At 44.1% G+C, this 15,932-nt stretch overlaps 4 non-coding genes across 4 annotated transcripts; 2 read left to right on the top strand and 2 right to left on the bottom strand.

The window, feature by feature from the left end:
* Positions 1 to 5,871: 5,871 nt before the first annotated feature.
* TRNAP-AGG (transfer RNA proline (anticodon AGG)) lies at positions 5,872 to 5,943 on the top strand. The gene has a single exon. It is a non-coding gene; the product is annotated as a tRNA-Pro (tRNA).
* Positions 5,944 to 6,018: 75 nt separating this feature from the next.
* Positions 6,019 to 6,090, top strand: TRNAP-UGG (transfer RNA proline (anticodon UGG)). Its single transcript has one exon. It is a non-coding gene; the product is annotated as a tRNA-Pro (tRNA).
* Positions 6,091 to 10,533: 4,443 nt separating this feature from the next.
* Positions 10,534 to 10,605, bottom strand: TRNAP-UGG (transfer RNA proline (anticodon UGG)). Its single transcript has one exon. It is a non-coding gene; the product is annotated as a tRNA-Pro (tRNA).
* An 80-nt stretch (positions 10,606 to 10,685) lies between these two features.
* Positions 10,686 to 10,757, bottom strand: TRNAP-AGG (transfer RNA proline (anticodon AGG)). The gene has a single exon. It is a non-coding gene; the product is annotated as a tRNA-Pro (tRNA).
* Positions 10,758 to 15,932: the final 5,175 nt, after the last annotated feature.

Below are 15,932 nucleotides of genomic sequence, written 5' to 3'. Positions count from 1 at the left end.
ACCAGCACTTGCAAGTAATCTTAGCGTATCTATTTTATTTCTTAGACTCCTACTATTTGTATAGTAAACCTTAAGGGAGCTAGTCACTCGTTGCCCTCTGCTATCTCTCTTTGTTGATCAATTGATTTGCCATTACTAGCAACTTTATTTTGAATATTGTCTTTTAAACATATCCCTGAGGTATCCCGGTAATAACTGCTGTTTTTAACCCTAATACTGCAGCCTGATTGTTTCCCACAAACACCCATACCTCTATAATCTATCAGTTTAAATTCCTAGACAAGTCATCAATTCCCCTCTCAATCAAATTGGCTAATGCAACCACTCCATCTCCAGAGAGATGAACCCCAGTCCTTGCATACATATCATGTTTGCCGAAGAATAGGTCCCAGTTATCAATGAATGGGATTGCAAGTTCCTTGCAGTACATGTCTAGCCAGCAGTTTATACCAATTCCCCTAGACATCCATTCATTGCCCACTCCCTTTCTAGGCAAGATGCTACATATGACTGGGATCCCTCCCTTAGACCTGACTACTTCTATGGCTGACCTGTGCTTATCCAGCAGCTCCTGCATCCTGCCCTTCCCAATGTCATTACCCCCAGCACTAAGACAGATAATGGGCTTGTTCCCATTACCTGACATAATATTATCCAACCTGCTGACTATGTCACCAACACCAGCTCCTGGAAGGCACACCCTCTGCCTGACCTTCCTGTCTCTGTTACAAAATGCACGGTCCATATATCTTACCTGAGAATCTCCTACAATTAAAATGTTCTTACCTTGATTAGCAGGGGAATCCGTGGTACCTTCAACCTCACTAACCACTGAAGTACACTCGTCCTGGAGAACAGAGAATCGATTTCCTACCTTCGCATCTTCTCTGTTAACCCTCCTTATCTTCCTTCTTCCTGAACTGTGAACCACTTGCCACCTGAAGCGGCTGCCACTATCACTGCTGGTGACCATTTCCTCCTTACCAGCTAAATCCTTCTCCCACTCACTCCCAAACTCACCTAGGCGAAGTTTCAGCCTCCTAATTTCCTCCTGAAGAAGTAGAACCTCCTTCTTCAACATCTGAACCTGGGATTCTAAAACACTACAAGCCATGTGTTTGATAACACCCTACACTAACTCTCAGAGAGCTTCGGACAGGTATGACCGCAGGTGACCACTGACCTCAGCGTACTATGTATGGATTCCGCCTCTACCACTTCATTCTCCAGATTGTTCTACTTCCTGACAACTCTATGGTTGAAAAAATACTTCCTAACATCCCTATGGCTCATCTGAGTTTTCAACTTCCAGCTGTGCCCTCTTGTTCCAATTTCAGATCTCTGATACATGTTCCTGTTCACTTTGTCAATTTCTCTCAGTATTTTGTATGTCGTTATCATATTCCCCCTAGTAATGTTGTTGCAGTGATAACACCAGGAGGCAGCTCAGATGAGAACTCACACACATACGAGCTTTTAAATCTCTGCACAAAATTCACCTTAAACCAGCAAATAATAGAGCATACTAGATTGGAGAATACACTGGACCTCATCTTCACTAATAATGATGATCTGATACGAAATGTCACCATATCAAAAACAATATACTTAGATCACAACATAATCGAGGTTCAGACATGTATGCGCGGAGCCCCAAACCGACAAAATGTTATCAGTCATGAGGAAGTCTTCACCAAATTCAACTTCAATAACAAGAACATAAAGTGGGACCAAGTAAACCAAATACCAAATGATATAAGCTGGGGAGATAGCCTAAGCAACACAGACCCCAACTTATGCCTAGAACAGATTAACTCGGTGGCACTCGATGTATGCTCAAGGCATACATCGAGTGTAGATGTAAAATAGAAAGAGACAGGCGCTCCCTTTACAGGCGAAGGAAAAGAATAACAGAGCGGTTAAAAGAGGCCAATATATCTGCAATGCGTAGGGAGACACTGGTCAGAGAAATAGCTAAAGGAATTTTATAGGAGTCAGGAATCGCGGGAAGAACTAAAAGCCATAAATGAAATCGAAAGAAACCCAAAGTATTTCTTTTCTTATGCCAAATCAAAGTCGAAAACAGCATTCAGTATTGGGCCCCTACTTAAACAAGATGGGTCCTACACAGATGACAGTAAGGAAATGAGTGAGCTACTCAAGTCCCAGTATGACTCAGTTTTTAGCAAGTCGCTAACCAGACTGAGAGTCGAAGATCTAAATGAATTTTTTATGAGAGAGCCACAGAATTTGGTAAACATAAGCCTATCTGATGTTATCCTGACGCCAAATGACTTCGAACAGGCGATAAATGACATGCCCATGCACTCTGCCGCAGGGCCAGACTCGAGGAACTCCGTGTTCATCAAGAACTGCAAGTCCCTATCATGTGCTTTTAACATCCTATGGAGAGGGAGCATGGACACTGGGGTCGTCCCACAGTTACTAAAAACAACAGACATAACCCCACTCCACAAAAGGGGCAGTAAAGCAATAGCAAAGAACCATAGACTGATAGCGCTAACATCCCATATCGTAAAAATCTTTGAAAGGGTCCTAAGAAGCAAGATCGCCACCCATCTAGATACCCATCAATTACACAACCCAGGGCAGCATGGGTTTAGAGTAGGTCGCTCCTGTCTGTCCCAACTACTGGATCACTACGACAAGGTCCTGGATGCACTAGAATACAAAAAGAATGCAGATGTAATATATACAGACTTTGCAAAAGCCTTCGACAAGTGTGACCATGCGATTAGCGCACAAAATGTGTGCTAAAGGAATAACAAGAAAAGTTGGTAGATGGATCTATAATCTCCTGACAAATAGAACACAAAGAGTAGTAGTCAACAGAATAAAGTCTGAGGCGGCTACGGTGAAAAGCTCTGTTCTGCAAGGCACAGTGCTCCCTCCCATCTTGTTCCTCATCCTCATATCAGACATAGACAGGGATATAAGCCACAGTGCCGTGTCTTCCTTTGCAGATGACAAACGAATCTGCATGACAGTGTCTTCCATTGAAGACACTGCAAGGCTCCAGGCGGACATCAACCAAATCTTTAAATGGGCTGCAGAAAACAATATGAAGTTCAACGATGAGAAATTTCAATTACTCCAATATGGTAAACATGAGGAAATTAAAACTTCATCAGAGTATAAAACAAATGCCAACCACACAACAGAGCGAAAACTAACGTCAAAGACCTGGGAGTGATCATGTCGGAGGATCTCACCTTCAAGGACCATAACATTGTATCAATCGCATCTGCTAGAAAAATGACAGGATGGATAATCAGAACCTTCAAAACTAGGGATGCCAAGCCCATGATGACACTCTTCAGGTCGCTTCTTCTATCTAGGCTGGAATATTGCTGCATACTACCAGCACCTTTCAAGGCAGGTGAAATTGCTGACCTAGAAAATATACAGAGAACCTTCACGGCACACATAACTGAGATAAAACACCTCAATTGCTGGGAGCGCTTGAAGTTCCTGAACCTGTACTCACTGTAACGCAGGCGGGAGAGATACATAATTATATACACCTGGAAAATCCTAGAGGGACTAGTACCAAACTTGCACACGAGAAACACTCCCTACGAAAGCAAAAGACTCGGTAGACGATGCAACATCCCCCCAATGAAAAGCAGGGGTGCAACTAGCACGTAAAGAGACAACACAATAAGTGTCAGGGGCCCAAGACTGTTCAACTGCCTCCCAGCATACATAAGGGGGAGATTACCAATAGACCCCTGGCTGTCTTCAAGCAGGCACTGCGCAAGCACCTAAAGTCGGTACCTGACCAGCCGGGCTGTGGTTCGTACGTTGGACTGCGTGCAGCCAACAGTAACAGCCTGGTTGATCAGGCCCTGATCCACCATGAGGCCTGGTCACAGACCGGGCCGAGGGGGCGTTAACCCCCGGAACTCTCTCCAGGTAAACTCCAGTCCTTCCTCCGGTGTTACCAGGTCGAGTTCCCTTAACCTCTCCTCATAGGACGTACCCCGTAACTCTAGGACTAGTCTTGTTGGAAGCGATTACACTTTCTCCAATTTCTTGATATACGTGACCAGGTGTGGGTTCCATAGTAGTGCTCCATACTCCAACATGGGTCTGACGTACACAGTGTACAGTGCTGTGAATGACTCCTTAGATGTCGAGAAGCTATTCTTTAAATTTGCCAGACGCGCACTTGCTTCAGCAGTTATTTGATGGATGTGCGCCTCAAGGGATATGCTCGGTATAATACTCATACCAAGGTCCTTCTTCTTTAGTGAGGTTTGCATCGTTTGCTCCCCGAGCCTGCATTCCGTCTGCAGTCTTCTTTGTCCTTCCCCAAGCTTCATAACTCTGCACTTGGTGGGGTTAAACTCCAGGAGCCATTTGTCAGACCAGGTTTGTAGCCTGGTCCACATCCATTTGTACATTTGTAACCTTTCCTGCATCTCGTACGCTTGTATTCTACCCATTAGTTTCACGACATCTGCGAACAGGGATGCTTTGACTATCCTTTTTGTCATGTCATTCACGTATACAAGAAACAGCACCGGCTCTAGGACTGATCCTTGTGGAACCTCACTTGTCCCATGCACCCATCCCGACATCCCGTCATGGTCCATCACTCATTGTTTCCTTCCTGTAAGGTACATCCTTGATTCATTCCAGTGCTTTTTCTGTTATACCTACCTGCTATACCAGCTTTTGTACCAGTCTCTTGTACAGTACTATGTCAAAAACCTTTTTACAGTCCAAGAAAATGCTATCTACCCATCCGTCTCTCTCCTGTCTTACTTCTGTTACCTTGTCGCAGGTTTGTGGCACAGAATTTTCCATCCCTGAAGCCGTGTTGGTTGTCATGAATGAGCTCATTCCTTTCTAGGTGCTCCTCGACTCTTCTGATAATCTTCTCCATGACTTTACCTACTATACGTGTCAGTGACACTGGTCTATGGTTTAATGCTGCCTGTCTCCTTAAAAACTGGGACTACATTTGCTGTTTTCCGCACCTCTGGCAGTTGCCCTGTTTTGATGGACTTCTTGAAGATTGTTGCTAGCTGCACACACAGTGCATCTGATCACTCTCTCATGGAGAGATATTATCTGGGCCCACCACCTTCGAGGTAACTAGGTCACATAACAATTTCTTCACCTCCTCTCCTGTACTTTGTGGCCACGTGTTCCATTATCTCATTCACTGTGTTTTCCCCCAGTTTTTATACCACTGCACTTCATACAGGAATTGCCTCATGTCTATACAGTACCCTCTTGTGTGTACTCACCTATTTGTGGTTGCAGGGGTTGAGTCATAGCTCCTGGCCCCGCCTCTTTACTGACTGATACTAGGTCCTCTCTCTCCCTGCTCCATGAGCTTATCAAACCTCGTCTTAAAACTATGTATTGTTCCTGCCTCCACTATGTCACTTTCTTGGCTATTCCACTTCCTAACAACTCTGTGACTAAGAAATACTTCCTAACATCCCTTTGACTCATAGGAGTCTTCAACTTCCAATTGTGACCCATTGTTTGTGTGTGTGTGTGTGTGTGTGTGTGTGTGTGTGTGTGTGTGTGTGTGTGTGTGTGTGTGTGTGTGTGTGTGTGTGTGTGTGTGTGTGTGTGTGTAGAGTGTATTCACATATTCGTACTCACTCTATATGTGGTTTCAAAGGTGGAGTCCTACCACCTGGCTCCCGTCTCTCAACTTATCTCTTGCCAAATTTACTTTCTCCTAGCCTCGTGGGCCTTATCATACCTAGGCTTAAAATAATATACAGAGGCTGCCTCCACCACTTCTTCGTCGACGTTATTCCACATTCTGATCATCTTGAAACTGAAGGAATACTTCCTGATATCCCTGTGAATCCTTACATCAACGGCCTGTTGGTCTAGTGGTATGATTCTCGCTTAGGGTGCGAGAGGTCCCGGGTTCAACTCCCGGACAGGCCCTCGTATGTTTTCATATTTGAAACTTTCAAAGATGAGAGCAAAATAATAAGAGCAAGCATGAACAAATATACCAGCGGCCTGTTGGTCTAGGGGTATGATTCCTGCTTTGGGTGCAGGAGGTCCCGGGTTCAAATCCCGGACAGGCCCAGCTCCTTTTCCTGTTGGGGAAAACTCTTATGCCATAAAAAAAAAAATTAGTAGGTTGGCTCCTCGATACTGTTTCAGATAATAATATTATGTGTTGACATCAATACACAAATAACCCGCACTTAGGAGACAGACACTTATGACGACGTTTCTGTCTGACTTAGCTATTAACTAGTTAACACAGGGAAGCGCGAAGGGAAGGGAGCCAGAGTGTATACGAAAGTGAGGGGCGGGGGACGGGAGTGGTAAAACTGGTTTACCTGGAGTTTACCTGGAGAGGGTTTCGAGGGTCAACGCCCCTGCGGCCCGGTCTAAGACCAGGCCTCATGGCGGATCAGGGTCTGATCAACCAGGCTGTTACTGCTGGCCGCACGCAAGCTGACGTTCAAACCACAGCCCGGTTGGTCAGGTACTGACTTTAGGTGCCTGTCCAGTGCCTTCTTGAAGACAGCCAGGGGTCTATTGGTAATCCCCCTTATGTATGCTGGGAGGCAATTGAACAGTCTTGGGCCCCGGACACTTGTATTATCTCTCAGTTTAGGTAGTGGAGTGAGTAGTAATATTGTAGTATTAGTAGTGGTAATTAGTAGGAATACTACTAGTAGAAGAAATAGTAGTGCAACTTTGATGGAGGTGGCAATAAGAAGGTAGTAGTGGAAGTGAAAAAAAAAACAGAGTGAAGTGCTAGTGAAGAAATAATAGTAGCAGTAACAGTGGAGGTAGTCTATAGAACAAGAGAACAGAGGACCACTGCAGGAGTTAATGTCCCACGAGGGTAGGACAAAATCCCTGCAGAACAAAACCCCATAGCACAAAACCTACCTAGGCTGAAGGGAAGAAAGGAAATAAAATATAGGAAAGATGAAGAGGCAGGGAAAGGAGGGAATAAATATCAGGTCAAGTCACGAGTTGGAGCATTTGACAATGTAATGAGAAAGGAAGGCATCTACAAAGCCAGGACTAAAATTCATATCAGGAATGATGTGTATAAAGTATGTTTTAACAAGACGGCGTCTGCGAAGGCTTGAAGAAGGGCAGATAGTTTTGGCAGAGGACCAGTTAATAGGACGACTGTGATCTCCAAGACGACGGACAAGAGCTAGTCTCAGTAAGGCTAACACTTCTTTTGTGCTCCCTTAGTCTGTGAGAAAGTGATCGACCAGAGTCTCCAAAGTATTAGAGGGGAAGAGGAGCAGGAAATGAAGTAGATTCCGGAAGCATCAGTAGCAGGAGGAGAAGTACGAACAAGATTACTATGAAGATTGTTAGTTTAGCGAAAAGAAAGTTTGATACCTCAAAAAATTTCCACTCTTCCCAGTTTGTTCTTTCCCCTTGTCTACTCTTCTGAGTTCATAAACTCTGCCTACTCACATGTTAAGCTGTTTTTCTTCTCTCCCAAACTTTCCTGAGAAATTTCCTATCATTTGCCCTCCCTATATTTCCAGTCTCCTAAATCTTAACAACACTCTCCTTTCTCGAGACATCAAACTATCTCTTCGCCAAACTAATACAAGGTACTTTGGGTACCTTGTGAAACTAAATGTAAAGGGAAGATTGGCAAGTGGAGGATGTGAGAAGCCACACGAAGAAGGAACTTTGCAGGAATGAGGGAATTCTTGAATGTGGTGCAATGGGAAAGGGAAATGGAAGGAAATTCAGCGGATGAAATATGGGGTGCAGAGTTGGGAAGCACAAGGAGAAAAAGGATAACTTCATTTATAGACGAATAATGGGGAAGAGAAAAGACAAAGAGAGGTCTTGGATTAACCAAAGATGCAGAGAGGCAAAAAAGAGAAGAGTCTGAATATGAAAAGGATAGATGAGAAGAGATTCGAGTACATTAGCCAGAAATGAATATGCAGGGTTGAGGAGAGAGAGGCTAAGCAACAATCTGAGAACGACATAAACTAAGGCCAAGTCTGAACCAAAACTGCTTCACAGCCACATCAGAAGGGAATCAATAGTAAAAGACCAGGTAATTTAACTAAAGAATGAAGAAGGAGAGGTCACAGAAAAACGACAAGAAAGTCTGCGAAGTGCTGAACAAATGATTTAAAGAGGTCTTCTCAGTGGAAACAGGGGCAGTGCCTGAAAGACTAAGGAAAAAGGTACACCAGTAAGCAATAGACACCATACACATGATGGAAATGAATACATCAAAGAGGGTAAGACCTGACAGGGAGTCACCATAGATTCTGAGAGAGGGAGCAGAAGCATTGTCCAAACCACAAGCTATAATCTAAAACAAATCAGTGAACACTGGATAAATGCCAGAGATCTGGAAAACAGCGAATGTAGTACATATATTTAAGAAAGATAGGCAGGAGGAACTGAACTACAGAACAGTTTTGATGACTTGTACATCACGCAAGGTAATGGAGAAGATAGTCAGGAGAATGGTGGAAATGAATGATATAAAATACCGACACAATGGAAATATAAACACATATGCAGAAGGTCTGCTCACAAACTTATCCAATCTCCCTTCCAAGCTACCCAAGATTCCAGACTCTATAACCCCACTCGGTAGATCATCAGATGCAGCATTCTCCACCTGACCTCATCATTCTGAACCTGACTATAAATATTCGCGTACCTTCCACCCCAGGTAGATCTGTTTGTGACTTGAAAAAGCCCACTGAGTGGGCGAAACGTTGTCAATAAAGGATCACATTAAACTACATATGTGTTTATATTTCCAGGAGAATGGTAGAACAACTGGAGATGAGTTCTCATAAACACTCACTCTTTGCTTCCTTCATCTAAGATACTCTTTTAACTTCCGCAGTACATTCCAAGTTATTCCTGTCTATTTCTCAAGTTTTTGCCCCAGTCTCATGTGAGGTATAATACCAAATACTTTCTTGCAATCTAAGAAAATGCAATCCACCCAGTCCTCTCTCTTTAGTCCCACTTTTTCTACTTAGAATTTCAGAAGGTTAGTAAGACAAGTCCTGCCATCTATGAACCCGAGCTGGTTATTGTTTATGTAAACGCTTCTCTCCAATTGTTCTACCATTCTCCTGACTATCTTCTCCATTACCTTGCATGATGTACAAGTCAGCAAAGCTGGCCTGTAGTTCAGTTCCTCCTGCCTATCTTTCGTAAATATATGTACTACATTCGCTGTCTTCCAGATTTCTGGCATTTATCCAGTGTTCACTGATTTGTTTTAGATTATAGCTTGTGGTTTGCACAAGTGTGAATTGCTCATTACTCTATAATTTGTTCATGATTGTAGCCAAAGTATAAACGTAAGTAACCATTCTACAGAATTCATTACCTTTGTAACTTGTGAGCTCATTACCTTTGTACCTAGTTCAGCTATCAAAACTTTGGGGGCCCAGTCCCTGGACCCATTACGTACCTCTGTAATCTGTAAATACCTTTGTAACTTGTCATGATTGTGACCAGACTTACCTGGAGTTCATTACCTTTGTAAACTGTGAGTTCATTACCTTTGTAAATTGTGAGTTCATTACCTCTGTAACTTGCTCAGCTATCAAAACTTTGGAGTCCAGTCCCTGGACCAATTATGTACCTCTGTAATCTTTTGACTACCGCCCACAGGATGGGTATGGGGTGCATAATAAACATATTAAACTAAACTAACTCCCTCTTTCAAAATCTATGATGGCTCCCTGTCATGTCTTACCCTCTTTGATGTATCCATCTCCAACATATGCATGGTGTATATTACTTGCTGGTGTACTTTAGGGAGGGCAAAGGATAGGAAATTTCGCGGAAGAGTTTGGGAGAAGAGAAAGTCAGTTTAGCATGCAAATAGGCAGAATTTATGAAATCAGAAGAGTATACAAGGCGAGAGAACAAACTGGGAAGAGTGGAAATTTCTTGAGGCATTAAACTTCCTTTTCGCTAAACTAATAATCTTTGTAGTAATCTTGTTCGTATTTCTCCTCCTGCTACTGATGCTTCCGGAATCTACTCCATTTCCTGCCAGAAAGAGATCGACCAGAGTCTCCAAAGGAGACTGGTCGATCACTTTCTCACAGACTAAGGGAGTACAAAAGAAGTGTTAGCCTTACTGAGACTAGCTCTTTCCGTCGTCTTGGAGATCACAGTCGTCCTATTAACTGGTCCTCTGCCAAAACTATCTGCCCTTCTTCAAGCCTTCGGAGACGCTGTCTTGTTGAAACATCCTTTATACACAACATTCCTGATATGAATTTTAGTCCTGGCTTTGTAGATGCCTTCCTTTTTCATTACATTGTCAAATGCCGCAACTCCTGACTGGACCTCTTTTGAAACAGTATCGAGGAGCAGGAATTATACCATAGACCAACCTACTAATTAAATTTTTCTTTTTTTTTTTTTCTTTTTATGGCATAAAAGTTTTCCCAGTAGGAAACACACCGCCCACAGGATGGATATGAGGTGCATAATAAAGATATTAAACTTAATAAATCAATAGGAAAAGGAGCTGGGCCTGTCCGGGATTTGAACCCGGGACCTCCTGCACCCAAAGCAGGAATCATACCCCTAGACCAACAGGCCGCTGGTATATACTTTAAAGCTTGCTCTTATTATTTTGCTCTCATCTTAACATTGAAAGTTTCAAATACGAAAATATAGCTGGGCCTGTCCGGGAGTTGAACCCGGGACCTCTCGCACCCTAAGCGAGAATCATACCACTAGACCAACAGGCCGTTGATATGAGTTGTCGCGTTATCTATACACCTTTCTCTTACAGTGTATGGAGTAAACGTAAAACACGTAAAAACACTGTGTTTGTTTGGAATTTGAACCCGGGATGTAAAGCAGTCAACGCGGGAAACGTGCCCTTATACGCTGGACAACCTCTTGTGACTATATTTACTCAATGGATTTAAACTGAAAAAGAATGCTTTTCAAACTTACAATTTACTAAAAGTTCCTAAAAATATATGATTTAACCTGTAAATGGAACACAAATATACTAAGTTTATTCAGGTATACACAAATACATAGATTATCATGCATAGCAGCATGTGTATAAAATTAAATAGATTAATTCAAGGTTAATTTTAAAGCCAAATATGATGTGTCGTCAGGCTGATGATCTAGCCACAGTGCATCCCTCCCTCAAATAATGCATTTGTGTTTTCTCCAATAACATTGTTGCAACTTACTTATTCAATGCCATACAGCTGGCTGCCGTCTACCTTAGAGTGGGTTTTCACCTTCGAAGTCGAATTATTTCCTATACTCAGACTTTTACAAACTTCCATACCTGGCAAGTATCTACATATGTTAGAACCAAGACAGAAGAAGATCAGCTAACTCTGCTTGGGTTTAGATCGACTATATTGCACCAACCCATGAATGGGTACGTAGCCTTGAGCTTGCTACCATCTGCAGCTCATAAGACTGCCATCCCCACGAGCCCCTTTGAGGCGGGGTAGATGGCAGACCAGAGGCCTAGCTTCTCCCTACGAGCCCCGTGAGGGCGGGGAATGTGGCTAGGCCTGGGGACACTTGGTCCCAAAGATGAGGAGGTACTTGTATCTCCTCCCATGGGAGACTTAAGTCTCGAGACACTCCCCAGATAGGGAGCCAAGGCCGGGTCACCACTACTTTGAAAAGACCCGGGCCGGGAGAATACCGGCGAATAAAAAAAAAAAAAAAAAAAAAAAAAAAAGCCTTTTTCGTGGATGTCTGCAGCGGAGATATCTCACCTTCACGAAATATGAAAGATACCATGTAATGAAAAATTATATGATTTCCATACTGTTTTAAACTAGTGTCATAGTATGGTACAGGGCTAACATGTGGCAGGAAATATTAAAGAAGGTTGAGTCAGTGGGTAACAGAAGCGATATTTAGGAAGTGTGGATGAATTCTCACTGAAAGGTAGTTAAGTTTATTTAGATACAGGTCCACATAAATACAATTATCATACCTTATAACGTATGTGTAAATTACCTAGGATAAACCCCAAAAAAAGTCAGATAAAGTAAGGGTTAAACTTTGTCAAGGGAAAAAGGGTCCGAAGTTTTCATGTGGAAAATATTAATGGAAAATAAATTTATGATCGAAAATATAAAAAAGAGAAGGAAAACTTTAACACCTTTATTAAATAAACCTAATTTTAAAAAATAAACTGACAAAATTATTTCTCCACATCTGCGGTGATGTCTATAAGGATCGTGTCAGGGACAATGGCTGACATTCTCTGTCAAGTGATGAACTTCAATCAATGTAGCTGAAGTGTCAAAAGTACTCCGAGGCGAAAGGCAGGACAGTTGATGACTCAGTGAAAGTTGACCAGGAGGTGGAGAAAGTTGACCAGGAGGTGGAGTAAGTTGACCAGGAGGTGGAGAAAGTTGACCAGGAGGTGGAGAAAGTTGACCAGGAGGTGGAGAAAGTTGACCAGGAGGTGGAGAAAGTTGACCAGGAGGTGGAGTAAGTTGACCAGGAGGTGGAGAAAGTTGACCAGGAGGTGGAGAAAGTTGACCAGGAGGTGGAGAAAGTTGACCAGGAGGTGGAGAAAGTTGACCAGGAGGTGGAGAAAGTTGACCAGGAGGTGGAGAAAGTTGACCAGGAGGTGGAGAAAGTTGACCAGGAGGTGGAGAAAGTTGACCAGGAGGTGGAGAAAGTTGACCAGGAGGTGGAGAAAGTTGACCAGGAGGTGGAGAAAGTTGACCAGGAGGTGGAGAAAGTTGACCAGGAGGTGGAGAAAGTTGACCAGGAGGTGGAGTAAGTTGACCAGGAGGTGGAGAAAGTTGACCAGGAGGTGGAGAAAGTTGACCAGGAGGTGGAGAAAGTTGACCAGGAGGTGGAGAAAGTTGACCAGGAGGTGGAGAAAGTTGACCAGGAGGTGGAGAAAGTTGACCAGGAGGTGGAGAAAGTTGACCAGGAGGTGGAGAAAGTTGACCAGGAGGTGGAGAAAGTTGACCAGGAGGTGGAGAAAGTTGACCAGGAGGTGGAGAAAGTTGACCAGGAGGTGGAGAAAGTTGACCAGGAGGTGGAGAAAGTTGACCAGGAGGTGGAGAAAGTTGACCAGGAGGTGGAGAAAGTTGACCAGGAGGTGGAGAAAGTTGACCAGGAGGTGGAGAAAGTTGACCAGGAGGTGGAGAAAGTTGACCAGGAGGTGGAGAAAGTTGACCAGGAGGTGGAGAAAGTTGACCAGGAGGTGGAGAAAGTTGAAGTTGACCAGGAGGTGGAGAAAGTTGACCAGGAGGTGGAGAAAGTTGACCAGGAGGTGGAGTAAGTTGACCAGGAGGTGGAGAAAGTTGACCAGGAGGTGGAGAAAGTTGACCAGGAAGTGGAGAACGTTGACCAGGAGGTGGAGAAAGTTGACCAGGAGGTGGAGTAAGTTGACCAGGAGGTGGAGAAAGTTGACCAGGAGGTGGAGAAAGTTGACCAGGAGGTGGAGAAAGTTGACCAGGAGGTGGAGAAAGTTGACCAGGAGGTGGAGAAAGTTGACCAGGAGGTGGAGAAAGTTGACCAGGAGGTGGAGAAAGTTGACCAGGAGGTGGAGTAAGTTGACCAGGAGGTGGAGAAAGTTGACCAGGAGGTGGAGAAAGTTGACCAGGAGGTGGAGTAAGTTGACCAGGAGGTGGAGAAAGTTGACCAGGAGGTGGAGTAAGTTGACCAGGAGGTGGAGAAAGTTGACCAGGAGGTGGAGAAAGTTGACCAGGAGGTGGAGTAAGTTGACCAGGAGGTGGAGAAAGTTGACCAGGAGGTGGAGAAAGTTGACCAGGAGGTGGAGAAAGTTGACCAGGAGGTGGAGAAAGTTGACCAGGAGGTGGAGAAAGTTGACCAGGAGGTGGAGAAAGTTGACCAGGAGGTGGAGTAAGTTGACCAGGAGGTGGAGAAAGTTGACCAGGAGGTGGAGAAAGTTGACCAGGAGGTGGAGAAAGTTGACCAGGAGGTGGAGAAAGTTGACCAGGAGGTGGAGTAAGTTGACCAGGAGGTGGAGAAAGTTGACCAGGAGGTGGAGAAAGTTGACCAGGAGGTGGAGAAAGTTGACCAGGAGGTGGAGTAAGTTGACCAGGAGGTGGAGAAAGTTGACCAGGAGGTGGAGAAAGTTGACCAGGAAGTGGAGAACGTTGACCAGGAGGTGGAGAAAGTTGACCAGGAGGTGGAGAAAGTTGACCAGGAGGTGGAGTAAGTTGACCAGGAGGTGGAGAAAGTTGACCAGGAGGTGGAGAAAGTTGACCAGGAGGTGGAGTAAGTTGACCAGGAGGTGGAGAAAGTTGACCAGGAGGTGGAGAAAGTTGACCAGGAGGTGGAGTAAGTTGACCAGGAGGTGGAGAAAGTTGACCAGGAGGTGGAGTAAGTTGACCAGGAGGTGGAGAAAGTTGACCAGGAGGTGGAGAAAGTTGACCAGGAGGTGGAGTAAGTTGACCAGGAGGTGGAGAAAGTTGACCAGGAGGTGGAGAAAGTTGACCAGGAGGTGGAGTAAGTTGACCAGGAGGTGGAGAAAGTTGACCAGGAGGTGGAGAAAGTTGACCAGGAGGTGGAGAAAGTTGACCAGGAGGTGGAGAAAGTTGACCAGGAGGTGGAGAAAGTTGACCAGGAGGTGGAGTAAGTTGACCAGGAGGTGGAGAAAGTTGACCAGGAGGTGGAGAAAGTTGACCAGGAGGTGGAGAAAGTTGACCAGGAGGTGGAGAAAGTTGACCAGGAGGTGGAGTAAGTTGACCAGGAGGTGGAGAAAGTTGACCAGGAGGTGGAGAAAGTTGACCAGGAGGTGGAGTAAGTTGACCAGGAGGTGGAGAAAGTTGACCAGGAGGTGGAGTAAGTTGACCAGGAGGTGGAGAAAGTTGACCAGGAGGTGGAGAAAGTTGACCAGGAAGTGGAGAACGTTGACCAGGAGGTGGAGAAAGTTGACCAGGAGGTAGAATAAGTTGACCAGAAGGGGGAGTAAGTTACCAGGAGGTGGAGAAAGTTGACCAGGAGGTGGAGTAAGTTGACCAGGAGGTGGAGAAAGTTGACCAGGAGGTGGAGTAAGTTGACCAGGAGGTGGAGAAAGTTGACCAGGAGGTGGAGAAAGTTGACCAGGAGGTGGAGTAAGTTGACCAGGAGGTGGAGAAAATTGACCAGGAAGGGGAGTAAGTTGACCAGGAGGTGGAGAAAGTTAACCAGGAGGTGGGGTAAGTTGACCAGGAGGTGGAGTAAGCAAGATCGTTCAAATACTTCAAATTCAATTAAATTCAAAGTTTATTCTCTATAAGGATTACAATGCTGAGTTTACAGAATTTGGTTATTGTGTGGTTTACATGTAGTAAAATAATAATTACAGAATGTACCACTAGAACACCTAGCATGGCTAGGCATTTCGGGCAGACTTAGTTTAATTCTTAATTTTAAAATATTACAAATTATGAGGTAAGTTGGTATTATGGCTAAGTGACTAAATACTAGTTTGTGGGTTTAGCAATGTGAATGCTTTTGTTTTGGCACAGTACATAGTTTCAGTATTGGAGTATAACAGGCCAACTTATGACTAGTTAGGATTCATTATTTTAATATTGAGATTAAAATTTCTGTTTATGGTCAAATGGGTGAGTGAGTGTAGGTGTGAACCACCAGGTAGTATTCGTGTAGTTAGTTGACGGGGTGTATCAGGGAGATAAGATGTTTTCTAATGGTAGTTTTGAAGGTGATGAATGTGTCTGCAGTTCTAGAGTTTTCAGGTAGGGTGTTCCAGATTTTAGGGCCTTTGACATACATTGAATTTTTGTAAAGGTTTAGTCAGACACGGGGAATGTCATAGAGATGTTTGTGTCTGGTGTTATGCCTGTGGGTTCTGTCACAACTATCAAGAAAGCATTTTAGGTCAAGGCTAATATTGGAATTTAAGGTCCTGTAGATGTAGATTGCACAGCAATAAGTGTGGA

This window comes from Cherax quadricarinatus, chromosome 1, assembly GCF_038502225.1.
Source record: "Cherax quadricarinatus isolate ZL_2023a chromosome 1, ASM3850222v1, whole genome shotgun sequence".
Lineage (NCBI taxonomy): Eukaryota > Metazoa > Arthropoda > Malacostraca > Decapoda > Parastacidae > Cherax > Cherax quadricarinatus.
Note: the sequence above shows the minus strand (reverse complement) of the source record. Positions and strands in the feature narration are given on the sequence as shown.